The sequence below is a fragment of the Scyliorhinus canicula genome, chromosome 8 (genome assembly GCF_902713615.1).
Source record: "Scyliorhinus canicula chromosome 8, sScyCan1.1, whole genome shotgun sequence".
In the NCBI taxonomy this organism is placed as follows: Eukaryota; Metazoa; Chordata; class Chondrichthyes; order Carcharhiniformes; family Scyliorhinidae; genus Scyliorhinus; species Scyliorhinus canicula.
Genome location: NC_052153.1, coordinates 47,699,296 through 47,715,875, shown reverse-complemented (window position 1 = coordinate 47,715,875; position 16,580 = coordinate 47,699,296).

Below are 16,580 nucleotides of genomic sequence, written 5' to 3'. Positions count from 1 at the left end.
AGGTGGAACCAAATTTTGCCACCCAGTCGTGTGTGTACAGGAGGTATAGGGGGCTAAATACGCAGCCTCTCGGGGCTCCGGTATTGAGGACTATTGTGGAGGAGGTATTGTTTATTCTTACTGATGGTGGTCTGTGGGTCAGAAAGTTGAGGATCCAGTTGCAGAGTGAGGAGCCAAGTCCTAGGTTTTGGAGCTTTGATATGAGTTTGGCTGGGATTATGGTGTTGAAGGTGGAGCTGTAGTCAATAAATAGGAGTCTATTGTAGGAGTCCTTGTTGTGGAGATGCTCTAGGGATGCGTGTAGGGTCAGGGAGATGGCATCTGCTGTGGACCGGTTGCGGCGGTATGCGAATTGCAGTTCATAGTCTATCTGTAGAAATGGAGATAGAGAAGTCAAAGAAGGGTGGGGAAGAGTCAGAATTGGCCCAGGTGAAGGTTAGGGAAGGATGGAAATTGACGGGTGGCCCCTTAATCCAAAACTATGCCCCCAAGTTCGAGAATCCCACATGAGGACTTTGTAGCAAAGTTGATGGAATCTTCCTGTTCTAAGCAAGAGCTGAAAATGGCTGCAATGAATGTAAAAAAAAAGAAGCGAGGAAGTTGTCTGTATATGACTGAAACAAAGAATGCTCTACACATCCCATGAAAATGCAGGCTCAGTTAGAACTCATATGGGTTGCCAAAACAACATTATTATTTAGAGGAAGTGAGCAAAGGAGAAGTTCAATGTGAGAACAAAGTCAGCCAGGTGGAGAAGGGCGGTGGTGGATGGGTACCGGGTGAATTGCCATTCATTTAAGAAGCAGAGTCATCAGACACCCCTGGTGAAGTTGGAGGTGTAGAGGGAATGAATGTCCATTATAAAAAGCAAACTAGAAACTGTTAAAGTAATGGAGGGCATTCAAAGAGTTGTGGAGTTGTGTAGTTGAGAAGGCACAAGACAAGGGGAGAAAAAAAAAATCAGGGGGGCGCAATTCTCCGCACTCACGACGGTGCGGAGAATAGCAGGGGTCATAAATTTTTACGGCCACGCTAGTCTGAGGCCCTCCCGCTATTCTCCCCCCCCCCCCACGCCCGACTCCCGACACGAATCGCTGCCGCCGTTTTTTTTACGGCGAGCAGCGATTCTCAGCTGGCCGATGGGCCGAAGTCCAAGCCCTTTACGACCGTTTTTAGGAACGTCAAACGCACCTGGTCTGACCGTTCGTAAAAACGGCCGTAAAGTTCGGATCTTGGCAACCATGGCACCGATTGGCACGGCAGTACCACGGCCGTGCCAAGGGTGCCATGGGCCCGCGATCGGTGGGCACCAATCGCGGGCAGCGGGTCCGATTCCCGTGCACTCTTTGTCCTTCCGCCGCCCCGCTGTATCCATTCGCGGGGCGGCTGAGGGGCATCCCGGCCCGCGCATGCGCGGGTTTCGCGCAAATGCGCGATGACGTAATCCGCGCATGCGCGGGTTGGAGTCTTCCAATCCGCGCATGCGCGGCTGACGTCATGTGACGAAATTAAGCCCGCGATGCCGGAGTTCACGGCCGCGTCATGCTAGCCCCGACCGGGGACCAGAATCGGTTCCCGGTCGGGGGGGGGGGGGGGGGGGGGGGGAGGCTGGCGTCAAACCCGCCCGTTTTTGACGCCAGCCTTACGATTTCTCCCGGTTTGGGAGAATCGCGTCCCCAGGTTTTGATATTGAAGTTAACGGCAAAGAGGAGTCCAAAGAGTTCATAAGAAAGACATTTATTCAGCATAACAGTAGTATTTACACAGGACCCATTTACACATCTCAAGGTCCTCCTTGTAACAGCTGATGTGTTATACTAGTGCTGCTTAACTCTCAACCCAGTCAGTACTAGGGTACAATCATCCCCTGCTGGATGAGTCCTATGGAGGGTTATAACAGATTTTGAATGCTGGAGGAAAAACTCCTAATTTTTCAATAAAGCACTTTACAGCATTTCAGAATCTGTGTATAACAGCACCCCTGGTGCAACCGATACCAGAGGTGGACTGACCTTCAGAGAAGCCTCTACCTCCACCAGCTACAGTAGACACCCCAACCAAATCGCTGGCTTTGAAAGCAGACCAAGGCAGGCCAGCAGCACGGTTCAATTCCTGTACGTGCCTCCCAGAACAGGTGCTTGAATGTAGTTATGAAGGGCTTTTCACAGTAACTTCATTTGAAGCCTACTTGTGACAATAAGCGATTATTATTTCATTTAATTTCACCTCACAAATCCTACAACATCCCGACAGTGTGCTGAAACCACAGCATCTGGTTCAATCAAGCAGCAGCCTCACACAACCCTGCACAACTAAACAAAGGTGAACTACTGACCTAGTCTTCTATCCACAGAAAGGCTCTCCTTCACCTGTAACGAACTTCAAGATGCCTGAAAAAGTGAAAGAAGGAAAAACACCAACAACCTGACGAATACCAGCTTTGTCCACCCAGAAAGAAACAATCACAACCAATCACCACCAAACCATCCAGGCGGACCAGGCATAGGGTACCATCCATCAATGGAAGAAGTGAATGAAACTGGTCTATACATCACAGTACGACCTCCAAACCACCGCTAAGAGAAAGAACCTTGAAGGCCTACCACTCTCCTGACCAGACAGCAAACGGAATCTGGCAGGGGTATAAGACCTCCAGACCACCTGAATTTCTGATGTCAAGAACTTGAGGGGGGGGGGGGGGGGGGGGGGATGGTATAGTAAGAACATTGTTAGTGCAGGCCAGTAACGTTAATGTTGTTACTACTCATAATAGCATGAGGTTAGAATAGTTCATATTTGTAACATTAAAGGTGGCACACAAGACTTAAAGTAATGTAAGACTTGAAGCAAACCGGAAGTAAACTAATGTCAGGCACTATCCAGGGGGATAAAAACTTGGGGGAGATATAGTAAAAGGGTCTTGTTACCTAAAGGGTTAACATGAGACTGAGTACAATCTGCCCATGCAATAATGCAAACAGGCACATGACCTAGAATAAGGCCAATCTAGAAATGAGTAGCAATTTGTAAGAACTTAGTATAGAATCCAACCCGTATCTACTGTAAATACCTACTGTTATGATCCCAGCTGATGTTTATACTGGACTAGACAGATCCCAGAGTGAATCCTGGTTTGTCAGATCCTAACATTTATTTTAGAAACTGTTGTGGAAAGTTACTGAACAAATTCACAGGAGTGTGCTGCTAAATTTGACGAACAAAGATTAAAATATTTATTAAAACAAGAAAGTGAACTATATTACACTGGCCAAATGGTTGGAAATATCTCAATTCAAATGCAAGGAGACGATTCAAAGTTACACTGTTCCTTTACTCCAGTAATATCTTTACAGACACATAAACCAGTGAAGAGTTTCCACTAGCTTGACACAAAGGCTTTTCTTTTGGGACTGGCACAATTCCAAATGCTATTTTCAGTGAATTCCTGAGCATTCACTTGACACTTCTCGCCCAACTTGTTTCTCTCACTGAAACCACACCCTAGAACCATGGGCGCAATTCTCCCATCGGGAGACTAAGTCCCAATGGCGGAGTGAAAACCGGAGTGCTTCACTCTGGCATCGGAGGCCGCTCCCAGCCCCCTATTCTCCCGCCCCCGAGGGGCTAGGTGCGGCGCTGCGTCATTTACATGGGCCGGGCCTTGGCGGCGTGTAAAAGCTGCACCGCGTAAATGACACGGCCGGCGCCGCATAAATGATGTCACCCACACATGCGCAGGTTGGCCGGCGCCAACTCACACATGCGCGGTTGCCGTCCTCCCCGTGGCCGCCCCGCAAGAAGATGTCGGGGTAATCTTGCAGGGCGGCGGAGGTCCTCCTTCAGAGAGGCCCGCCAATCAGTGGGCACTGATCGGCGGCGAGACCCCTTTTGAGGCCCCCCCAAGTGCAAGAACCCCCCCCCCCCCCCCACAGGCCGCCCCCCCCCCCAGCGTTCCCGCGCTGTTCCCGCCGGCAGCAACAAGGTGTGGACGGCGCCGGCGGGAACCTGTCGTGTTGGGCAGGCCGCTCGGCCCATCCGGGCCGGAAAATCGCCGCTTGCCTGTTACAAACAGCGAGCGGCAATTCTCCCAGCGACCAGCCGTGAATCTCGCCGCGCCTGTTTGGAGGGGGTGGGAGCGGCGTGGCGGGACTCGCTCGGCGCCCCGGCGATTCTCCCACCCAGCGTGGGAGGGAGAATTCCGCCCACTGTTTCTTCAACTACAGTTCCCTAGACACAGTCCTTCAGTAGCTCCTTTGCTCAGCTGATCACTTTACGGAGTTTTGTAACTGACTATTCAGGCAACTACTGTCCCCACCAACCCTATAGTCTTTCTTATCAGAGACCTTAGCATTCCTGTCCTCACTCTCCGACACACACTGAACTCTCTCTTCTGTCTTTTCTCTGTGTCTGTCCCTGCACCATTCTCACTTGGCAACATTTACGTTTTTTCCACTTGGTGTTTGTATTTTCCCCAAAAACACGAAACTATTAACCCCTTTCAATCCATCTGTTTTACTTCAAGGGGTGTAAAACTTAATTAAAAAATTTTTTTTTATAGACCTGACTGTTAATCAGGGGTCTATCCATATTCCCAGACAAAGTCTCACAAACAACCTAAATCAAACTGAAACCAGTTTACTTTTCTAACATACACATTTTTTAAAATTCTTCAATGGGATGAGAGGGTCATTAATTGAGCCAGCATTTATTGCCTATCCCTAATTGCCTTTGAACTAACTAGTTTGTTAGGCCATTTCAGAAGGCAGTTAAGAGTCAACAACATTGCTGTGGGTCTGGAGTCATGTGTAGGCCAGACCTGGTAAGGATGGTCTAATATCCTTCCAGAAAGGATATTAGTGAACTAGATGGGGTTTTATGACAATTGACAATGGACAGGATTTACCGATCACACCGCTGCATATTTTTCACCAGGGGAGGCAGCCCGCCAGCCGGATCTACCAGTCGCGCTGTTGTCAACAGGATTTCCTGATTTCTGTCGAGCGGCGAGCCCCCTGCGGCAATTCTCCAGCCCGCGATGGGCCGAAGTCCCGCCGCTGGGAGGCCTCTCCCGCCGCCGAGGTTTGAACCACCTCTGGTGGCGGCGGGATCAGCGGCGTGAGCGGGCCCCAGGGTCCTGGGAGGGGCAGGGCGATCGGACCCCAGGGGGTGCCCCCACGGTGGCCAGGTCCGCGATCAGGGCCCACCGATCGGTGGTTAGGCCAGTGACGTGGGGGCACTCTTTCTCTTCCGCCGCTGCCACGGCCTCCGCCATGGCGGAGGCAGAAGAGAATCCCCCAGCGCGCATGCGCGAACCGGCGAAGGCCTTTCGGCCAGCCCCGGCGCCGGGCGGCGGGCCTGAAAGGCCACTGGTGACGGCTTTCGCGCCAGTCGACGTGGTGCCAACCGCTCCAGCGCGGGCCTAGCCCCCAAAGGTGAGGCCCAACGCCGGAGTGGTTGGCGCCACTCCCCAGAATGCCGCCCCTGGGTCCCAAGAGTGTTTTACTGGGTCTCTGGATTACTAGTATATGACAATACCACTGTGCCACTGTCTCCCCTTCAAATTTAAAATTATACATGGTTCATAACAGTACACAGTATGAATTGTTAATGAAAACATCCTTGTAACTTATACAAGATTGCTTCATGGTGACAAGCAACATCCCTTCTAGTGTAATGACAACAGAATATCATGGAACACCAGTGGTCGCATCCATCAGAACCCTGGGCTGTTTGCAGCAATCTGATCCAAGCAGGTTGATCAGCCAACTGAGTCAGTCATCCCCCAGGGAGTCTGGGTTGCTTTGGCAACATACAGTTTTACATTCATGTTATCGTCCAGAGCTATGAATAGTGTTACAACCAAGTCAGAAGGAGTAAACTGACTCCTCCTTTTGTCCCACTCCTGAATTGGTTATAACAGAGCTTGAATTTAAAAGGGTGGTGATATTGCCAATTTAATATATATTTAATTGTGTACAGCTTGGTACAAAAAATTGGCAGGTTCCCTAAGTTAACAAGTAAAAAGTTAGTTTTATTGCTAAGTTTTACTCAGGTGAAGGTGCAGAAATTATTTTTTAAAATAATATTTTATTAAAGATTTCATAGGTAACACACATGATCTAAACTACAACACAACTCTGATAATGGTTCAAACATCTGTCGTGTTAATAGCACTTTCGACTTTCGACATTACTAGCCATCCCGCGCATGCGTGTCCCCTCAGCCAGATCTGGCAGTGTGCAGGATCGAAGCCCAACTAGGCAGACCATCTCCCCCTGACAGTTTTGTAAACAAATGATGGAGTCCTACCACCGGAAGCAGCAGTAGAGAGCAGGTCACGTGCCCCAGACACTGACGTCACGTGTTCTGGGTGTGAAATCACCAAGCAGAGATTCCTCCATTTTGTAGCTGCCAGCACTGAAGAATTGAAAATGGTTCATTTTGTAATAAGGAAGAGAGGGCCAGAAACACAAACATGCCAGGATCTCACAACTGAATCTGCGCGAGAGAGCTGGTCAGGAGAGTCCACAGCAGGACAAAGCAGTGGTGGTGTGAGCTCCAACCTCTGGTCAGCAACCCTTTAAGAAGATGCTGAAATCAGGAAAAAAGCAGTAAAAGATAATTTTTAATGAAAGGCTTTATTGATTGTGGCAGTGCAAATCAGAATGCAAAGCCCAAGTGTGTTATATGCAGGGAAGTACTGGCAATGATGCACCATCAATTGGACTCGAGTCGTAGTGAAGTTCCAAACAACAGGCTTTAATACGCTAGATGTGAGCCAGGCAGTGGTCGTGCAGAGAAAGGCCGACTGCCAGCCAGTACGAGCGCTTATACCCCGCCTCGCAGGTGGAACTACCAACCACTCAGCCAATCGGCAGGGAGTCACATGACCAGCCACAACCAATTGGCAGACAGGCACATGACTTGCCTGGGCCAATGGGCAGCGAGGCTCCTGTACCAATGGCAGCTTGGTTCTTTGGTAATACGATCTCTCTAGCCATACTACCACAGGCAAATTAAAGTTTTAAACCCTCAAATCGTCAAATGCACTTGAAGACGAAGCATGGCGAGTTTGAGGCTAAACCTCTTGATTTTTTTCAAAGGTTGCAGCGAGAACTTAAATCGACAGCTGAAGAAGTCCTCAGCAGAAATATTATATTGAACGACAAAGTACAATTAGTCTCTTACATGGTAGCTTCATGTAGCTAAAGAGAACACTGTAGCAGAGAGATTAATTCTCCCTGCAACATTAGACATGGCTCGTATGGTCCTAGATGAGTGGTCAGCTGAAAAAGTGAAATGAGTCGCAGTTTATGATAACACAGTGGCTCGTCAAATTTGTAATATTGCTGAGAATTTAGAAGTCCAGCTTATTTCTCATATATTGTCAGTACAGGAGTTTTCAATACAACTGGATGAAAGTACAGACGTTTCAGATTGTGAAGCCTTGCTCATTTGCGTTAGGTATGTTTGGCACAATTAATTTGTTGATGTTTTCCAGGCTGCCTGACATTACCAACCAACACAACTGGTGCAAAGATTTATGAAGCATTGAGTAGTTTCTTGCATAGAAAGTGTAGGCTCTACTGAGTTCATTGCAGAGAAATCACAAGCGATGGAACATCTAACATGACAGGGATAACAGTGGAGTTATAATAAGGATTAAGGAGGCAATTGATCAGGACAATGTTTGGAATCTATGTTTTATTCACTGTGAGGCATTGGCATCAAAAAGAATTCCAACCAACCTTGAAGTGGTGTTAAAAGGAATTGTGAAAGTTGTGAATTTCATTAAACACAGCACACTCATTACCAGGCTTTTTGAGACGATGTGTTCCAATATGAGGGCCGAGCAGACACATTTATTGTTTCACACAAGTACGTTGGCTGTCAAAGGTTTGGGTGCTTATCAGATTTTATGAATTGAGGTACCAAATCCACAGTTTTCTCCTTGAGAAATCGTCCCCTATGGCTGATTTGTTTGCTGATGAAACTTGGATACTAACTATGTCTTGCTTTGTAGACATCTTTTCAATTATAAATGAACTAAACTTCAAATTGCAAGTGAAGGATGATGATTGCTTTCAGCACTGTGAAGAAACAGATGCTTTCCAAAACTCATTGAAAGTTCAGCAAGTGCGAGTTCAAAGCCAAAATACTGCATGTTCCCCACGCTGCTATGACACATTGAAGGAAACAGTGTTAGTAAGGGAACTGTTCAATAGACTGGCAAGCCTTATTCAGTCACATCTGGCTGTGCTGATCTTTGTCACTACTTTCTAGAGGAGAAGTTTCAGATTTTGAGGGAGAAGAAGTGGGTGAAAAGTCCCTTTGAGTTTGAGACCCCAGAGTCAATTATTAACTTCCAGCTGATTACAAATGGAGAAACTGAACTTCTGCGCCTCACCTGTGACATTACATTAAAAGCACACCAAAAGTCCATGAGGCTGTCAGCATTCTGGAGTATCGTCTCCGAAGAGTATCCAAGTTGAGTAAAACAAGCATTTTTGTTGCTTTTGCCCTTCACAATGACCTACAGGTTGGATTTTCCGTCCTCACAAAGATGAAGACAGCACAAAGGAACTGGCTAATCTCTGCACCCCATATGCACATTGCCCTCTCTTTCTGTGAACCTGATTGGAGTGAGATCATGAGGACCAAGCGGGTTCACCTGTCGCATTAAAGATAAGAGAAAATGGTGGGGCGTGAAAGTTGGCCAGCATGGGTCGGCCGGTATGGGTCGCGAAGGTCAGCCGGCATGGGTTGAGAAGGTCAGACGGCTTGGGTCGTGAAGGTAAGCCCGCGTTGGTCCCGAAGGATGGCTGGTTTGTAAAAATGGGTCCCGGGGAAAAAAGTCCCATCGGCGGATCCTCCACTTTGCTGGAAGTGCACCCATGCCTGCGGGTTTCCCAGCAGCGTGGGATGGCCACAGTTAACCAGCTGCCAGAATGGAGGATCCAATTGCTGCCCGCAATTGGTGCCGTGACGGAAAATCAGGCTGGCGGGATGGGGAATCACGCCCACTGCCTTAGCAAATACCTTGGCATCCACATTCAGCTGTGAAATTGACCTGTGAGAACTACACTCCATGAAGTCCTTATTTTTCTTTAAAATAAGGGAGATGGAGGCCTGTGAAAGTGTATCAGAAAGGGAACGTTGAGCGAAAGTGTCATTAAACATATCTACCGTTAATGGCACCAACTGCACTGAAAATACTTTGTAAAACTCAATGGGTTAGCCATCAGGGCCTGGAGCCTTACCAGGATCAAGACCTCACCAGAGCCTATCGGGGCCTCCAACTTCTCCCTACTCTTCCCGTCTACCTTCGGGAAGAGCAACCTGTCTAGAAACCCCACCATGTCTGACACCTCTTCTGGAGGCTATGACTTATAAAGATCCCGATAGAAACCTCAAATGCCGCATTGACTTCCCTCAGTATGGTCACCAAGCTTCCCCACGAGTCCCTGGCCTGAACAATCTCCCGGAAGGCTGCCTGCCACCCAAGCTGGTATGCCAACAGACGCAACAAATGCAGTTCGACTTGGTATCCAACGGAAAGGCTATGAAATTCTGTGACGCGTGAGGAGTGTAGTCCATGTGCATGGGGAGAAGGCAGGCTGAATGGCCTCCTCTGCACTGTAAATCTATGATTCTATGAGTAGCGACGATCTATTTCCAGGATCGCTCCAATCGAATGCTGCTGTTCCGCCCTCACTGCGCTGTGTAAGTGCACTTTATACGAGATTGCCTCTCCTCTTAACACTGGCTTAAGTGCCTCCCATAATGTGGAGGAAGAGACCGATCCATTCATGTTAAGCCCAATGTACTCTTAGATGGCCATGGCTCTGTGTTCACAGAACCCCCTTTCCGCCAGTAGTGCCACATCTAATCTCCATGGTGCCCGCTGGATGAAATTTGTTCCCACTTAAAGGTCGACAAGATGTAGAGCATGGTCAGAGATTACTATCGCGAATACTCCATCTTTCTGACTCTTGGGAGCAGGGACAAACAAAAAATAGTCTATCCTTGAGTAGATCTCGTGTACATGTGAAAAATATTAGAATTGCCGATTGTGTGGGTGCAGGATTCGCCACGGGTCCACTCCCCCCATCTGCTCCATGAAGGTCCGAAGCACCTTTGCCATCCCCAAGAGAGACAGAGATTTAGGCCTCAAGATCCATTTTGGGTTCCAGCACACAATTGAAGTCCATCTCCCCATCCCAAAACCAACCGATGTGTATCCAAATCAGGGATAGAGACCTGCAAACCCTTAATAAATGCCATATCGTCCCGTGGGGGCATATACATTTACTATAACTACCAAAGTACCTGCCAAGGACCCACTTACTATCACATAACAATCATTGGGGTCTGCCACAATTCTGATGGCCGTTAGGGGCACTCGCTTATTAATTAAAATTGCTGCGCCTCGGGCTCTACCATCAAAGCCCGAGTGGAGCATGTACCCCACCCACCCCCTCTGGAATCTGGTCTGATTTCTCACCTGCTAATGGGTTTCCTGTAGCAACACCACATCGATGAAAGAAACGCTCAACCTCTTCCAAGATTGCTGCCAACCTCACCCCCAGAAAAACACAATGAATGTTCTAGATCAACCATCAGCCAGTTAACCCCTTCCCCATCACCCCTTATTTCCCCACCATATCTCCAAGCTGGAACAAGTCTCACCCAAAGATGTGCAGAGTAGGTGAATTGGCCATGCCAATTGGAAAAAAAAATAATTGGGTATTCTAAATTTATTTTAAAAAAGAAACCACAAAGACGTCCGTCATACAACACCTTTCATTTAATTGGGCCCCAGTCCATGTTTGTTAATAAAGTCCTCCACCTCCCTTGGTGTCTCGAAATTAAAATTCTTAGCCTCATATGTGACCCGCAACCTCAGCGGGTACACTACTCCAAATCCAACACCCTTCCAGTAGAGAGCAGTCTTCAGCTTGCCAAAGGCCACCCACTTCCTCGCTAGCTCTGCCCCCATGTCTTGATAGATCCTTATCAGATTTCCTTTCCATTTCGCGACGGTGTGCTCCTTGCTTCACTGCAGGACCTTCTCCTTATCCCCAAAACTGGAACTAAATGATCATCGCACAAGGCGGCTCATTTTACCGAGGCTTCTTCCTGAGCATCCGAGGGGCCCTGTTGAGTACCGGGAGGGAGTAGAAACCACGATCGTCCGCGAACTTCCAAACATCCGTGCTATATATTCGGTGGGATTCGGGCCCTCCACCTCTTCTGGCAACCCCACAACTCAGAGGTTCCGCCTTCTTGACCGATTTTCTAGGTCGTCGATTTTCGCTTTCAACCTTTTATTATCATCGGTCACCACTGCCATCTCAGCCTCTAACAATGCAAGCTGCTTATCATGTCTAGTGAGCGCCAGCTCAACACCTTCCAGAATCTCACCATGTTTTTTCACCGACTGCTTTATCAAGTTCCACCCAGACTGTGACCAATGCTTCCTCAATCAACTTACATTATTTCTCCAACACCAACTTCCACTGCCTCTCAAAGTTTATATTCAATTGTATATTAAATTCCTCAGCAAGTGCGTCCAAAAACATATCCATTGTAATGGGGACGGCCGATGGCTGCAGCTGTGCCATTGCCAGCTTTGCTACCAAGGAGTTCCACAAGGCTCCTGAGTCCTTCGAAGGAATAGTGAGGAGACTAGTGTCTACTCCAGGTTTCCTGGTTTCTTTACTCTTCCTTTTTGGCATGAATTCGGCGCGGTGGGGAGGGGGGGGGGGGCAATAGACGACACCTATTGTACTGATCTCGAACATTTTATAACGAAGATCTAACGAAGAATAAATCGGCGAAAATGCCTAAAAAATTCAAATCCGGGCCGGAGCTACCAAAAGTGTCACCACCCAATCCAAGATGCAGTAATTAACAAAAAATGTTAAATGTACAAATATCTTCAACTACCCACTAATGCAAAAACAACACACACACATACAATACACACAGGCAAAATGCCCCAAGCAGGCAAAAAGAAATAAAACTCTGCAGTGTATCAGATCTCAAAAGCGTGGCAAAGTAACAAGTAAAGTCAGGAAATATTAGTCACAGATTGTACAGAGGCTTGTTTACAGCTGATGGGTCCCTTGGAGCAGTCGGTCTGCAGTCGTCTTTGGTTGGTTCAGAATTCCACTTTAAGAATTTGCAGCAATGAGGTCTTCTCGTGGAGTTTTCAAATCACAAAAAGCTCAGCTATGATGAGAGAGATTTCAGAAGAAAGGGAGATGGGTTAAGGCTGTCGCCCCTGTGGCCATCTGTCAGACTATCCTAAATCCAGTATATTCCCCCCCCCCCCCCTCCCCCACCCCAAGAGCTGAATCATATGACCTCTCCCTCTCGGAGCTCCATAGACGCTGTGTCTCCACAGAAGCAGCTTTTGTCCTTTGTAAATGCAACGTAGTAGCTATGGTAAGCTATTGTTCTTTGCTGAGGAAAAGTGTTATTATCAAAGAACTTCAATACATACGTACTTCCGGCCAGCGACATTATAAATTAATATTTTATATAAACATCTTCACAACAACAGCTATGGCAGAGAGTTCAATTTTCTTTCCGTCACATAGCTGACCAGGAATCTCTCTCATTCTCATCACCTGCAATTTGCGTACGGTGGAAGGATTTATAAGTTGATATTCAACCTGCTTAGCTGCCTTATGAGCTCACCTTTCTTGACCATCAAGTCCTGCAGCGGGGCTTAAACTGGAGCTCTGACTCAGATGTAGGGACTCTACCCATTGCACCACTAGACCTTCCATTGTTGGTGTCACTGTGGCTGTTATAAAGTTGTTAGTTTTGCTGAACTGGGTCATGTTAATATTACCACTGGACCTGAGGATTGTGATTTCATCCGTGTATTAGGCATCCAAAAACCGTAACCAGGTTGCAAATATTGTTGTTGAGTTGAGAAGATTGCTGTATTTATTAGAGTGGGATTCAATTTAGTTCTTTGATCTGGGATAAATTTGCTGCAATTGGTGCTGGGCTAAATCAGGGCAAGTAAATGTTGCTATTGATACTGTTGCTAGTGGTAATGTTGCTGTACCCAAAAAGTCCAGAATAAAGAATCAACTGTTGTTTATGAGGATCCACTTGCTGTAATTTTCTGGTTATGTCTGCGGGTGTCAACCTTTGGCCTTGGGAGTTGGTCTGTTCTGCCCATTCAATCAGACCATGGCAGACCTACAGCCTAACTCTAAATACTACCTTTGCTCCATATTCCTTGTTAACAAAAATCTATCAATCCAGGATTTATAATGAACAACTGATCTAGTGTTAATTGCCATTTGTGGAAGAGAGTTCTGAACTTTCAGCATCCTTTGTATGGAGAAGTGTTTCCTAATTTCACTCTGACATACCTGACTCTAATTTTTTAATTATGCTCCTAGTCCCTGACTCCGCAGTCAACCGAAATAGTTTATTCCCATTTCCACACCTCTTTCCATTAACATTTTGTAAACTTTATCGAATCATCCTTTAATTTTCTAAATTCCATGGAATACAACCCTAGCCTGTTAATCTCTCCTCGTTATTTAACCCTTGAAGTTCAGGTATCATTCCGGTTATCTATGCTGCACTCTTTCGAAGGCCAATATCGGCCTCCATGGTATAGCGCCCAGAACTGTCCACAGTACTCCAGGTATGGTCTAACCAGCGATTTGTGTATCTGAACCATGGCTGGGCGGCACAGTGGCACATTGGTTTGCACTGCTGCTTCACAGTGCCAAGTACCTGGGTTCGATTCCAGCCTTGCTTCACTGCCTGTGTGGAGTTTACACATTCTCCTTGTGTCTGCATGGATTTCCTCTAGATGATCGGGTTTCCTCACACAGCCCAAAGATATGCAGGTTAGGTGGATTGGCCACAACAAATTGCCCCTTAGTGGCTAAAAATGTGCAGGTTATGTGGAGTTACAGGAATAGGGCAGAGAAGTGGGCCTAGGTAGGGTGTTCTTTCAGAGTGTTGTGCTGACTCGATGTGACAAATTACCTCCTGCATTATAGGTATTTTATGGACCCCATTGTATCATAGTCCTCTATGTACAAAAGACCAACATTCCATTAGCCTTTTTAATTATTTTCTGTAACTGCCCATGACATTTTAATGATTTACATACATGGACTCCAAAGTATTTTGCTCTTGTTGAGCTGCACATGAAATGATTATAACCCAGCTTGCTTGGTGGAAATTTTTTAAATGGCAATAATAATAATAATCTTTATCAGTGTCACAAGTAGGCTCACATTAACACTGTAATGAAGTTACTGTGAAAGCCTACCAATCGCCACACTCCAGCGCCTGTTCGAGTACACTGACGGAGAATGTCCAATTCACCAAACAGCACGTCTTTCGGGACATGTGGGTGTGCAGAGGAGATTCACTAGGTTAATCCCAGAGTTGAGGGGGTTAGATTACGAGGAGAGGTTGAGTAGACTGGGAATGTACTCGTTGGAATTTAGAAGGATGAGGGAGGATCTTATAGAAACATATAAAATTATGAAGGGAATAGATAGGATAGAAGCGGGGAGGTTGTTTCCACTGGCGGGCGAAAGCAGAACTAGGGGGCATAGCCTCAAAATAAGGGGAAGCAGATTTACGACTGAGTTTAGGAGGAACTTCTTCACCCAAAGGTTGTGAATCTATGGAATTCCCTGCCCATTGAAGCAGTTGAGGCTCCTTTATTAAATGTTTTCAAGATAAATATAGATTTTTTTTGAAGAATAAAGGGTTATGGTGTTCGGGCAGGAAAATGGAACTGAGTCCACAAAGATCAGCCATGATCTCATTGAATGGCAGAGCAGGCTCGAAGGGCCAGATGCCCTACTCCTGCTCCTAGTTCTTATGTTCTTAAACCGGAGCACCCGGAGGAAACCCACACAGACACGGAGAGAACATGCAAACTCGCACAGACAGTGACCCAAGCCGGGAATTGAACCTGGGACCCTGGCGCTGTGAAGCAACAGTGCTAACCACAGTGCTGCCGTTCCTAATTGAGGTAAATTGAGTTTGATTTTATTTAAGCCTCGAACTGCAAAATACCTCTGTCACAGATCACAATGCCATTGTTTCTAATCTATAAATCAGTCTTCTGGGGTTGATGTTGCTTGATTCTTTTGTTAGACTAACTGCGGATTTCTCCGTCCATTCACAGCAGTGGGATTCTCCGGTCTCGCTGCAGTGAACGGGAGATTTCGCTCAGTGCCAAATTCTCCATCCTCGCTACAGTGGTGGGAGGTGGGGGGGTCAGGGTGTTTCTGGAACATACCTCTTTCAGTGCTCCAAAAGCTTGTGTTTGAAACAAACCTGTTGGACTTTAACCTGGTGTTGTAAGACTTCTTACTGTGCTCACCCCAGTCCAACTCCGGCATATCCACATTATTGTAAGGTTGTAAATAGTGTCATCTGGAGGTAATAAAACATTGGTAAAGGTTTCAACAGCAGAGATGTGCGATGTTAAAGAGGTGTATGCAGTTGTGGTACAGAAAAGGATATGGATTCAGAAGCTTAGTTCAAGCTTAAAAGGATGTTGAAAACAAGCTGGTTTAACCTGAGACAATGCTGGAGAAGGGAATAGAATCAGTGGTAAGGGAATGGAGTGTATGGCAAAGCCTGCAGAAATTGTAGTTCATTCAGGATTGGCTTTTAAACAAGCAAACATGGAAATTAAACCACGTCTTCAGATGATATCACCATTAGTAAACTGTATATGAGAAAGAGGATGAAGACAGTGATGGATTCTGAGGGATTCCGGGTGTAATTAGAAAGCGGAGGAAGGAGAAAGCGGTGGTTGGGCAGAAAAGCAATTTCTCTGACTAAAACTGGATATTTAAGAATGGGATCAAGTGAAAGCAGTCACACCAAACTAGATAGGAGGTGTTGGAGACATGATATGGTCCACCTTGAACAATGAGGGAGATTTTCCACTCCATGTTCGAGGGGTGGTGAGAAAAGTGGAAATGGGGTGGGAGCCCCAAAATGGCTTTTACGCCAGCGGGATTGCCCCGATCGATCATCCCCACCATGGTCACAGGCATAGATGGTCTCAGTTTTGACGTAGATTAGGGCCATTTTGTGTTGTGGTCAGGTGTGAAATTTGATTGAAGAGATTCAAGCTCGGAGTTGTCAGCAAGAAGCGCACTGAGGCTGCAGGAGGTTCATGGACTTTAAAGAGCAAATGGCAGCTGCAAATAGGGTGATAGTTTGAAAGGAAGAATCAAGGATTTGTTTTTTAAGCATGGGCCTTTGATATGGAGAGGCAGTCATTTACAATATCATAGAACATAGAACATAGAACGATACAGCGCAGTACAGGCCCTTCGGCCCACGATGTTGCACCGACATGGGAAGTCAAAAACTAAAGGCCATCTCACCTACACTATGCCATTATCATCCATATGCTTATCCAATAAACTTTTAAATGCCGTGCTGGACAGGAATTTGGGTGGTCAGTAGTTGTGTGGGATTGGTGTCAAAGGAGGATATTGGGATGTGGAACGGTAGAGAGAGAGAGCGTATTGGGGTGTGGAACGGTAGAGAGAGAG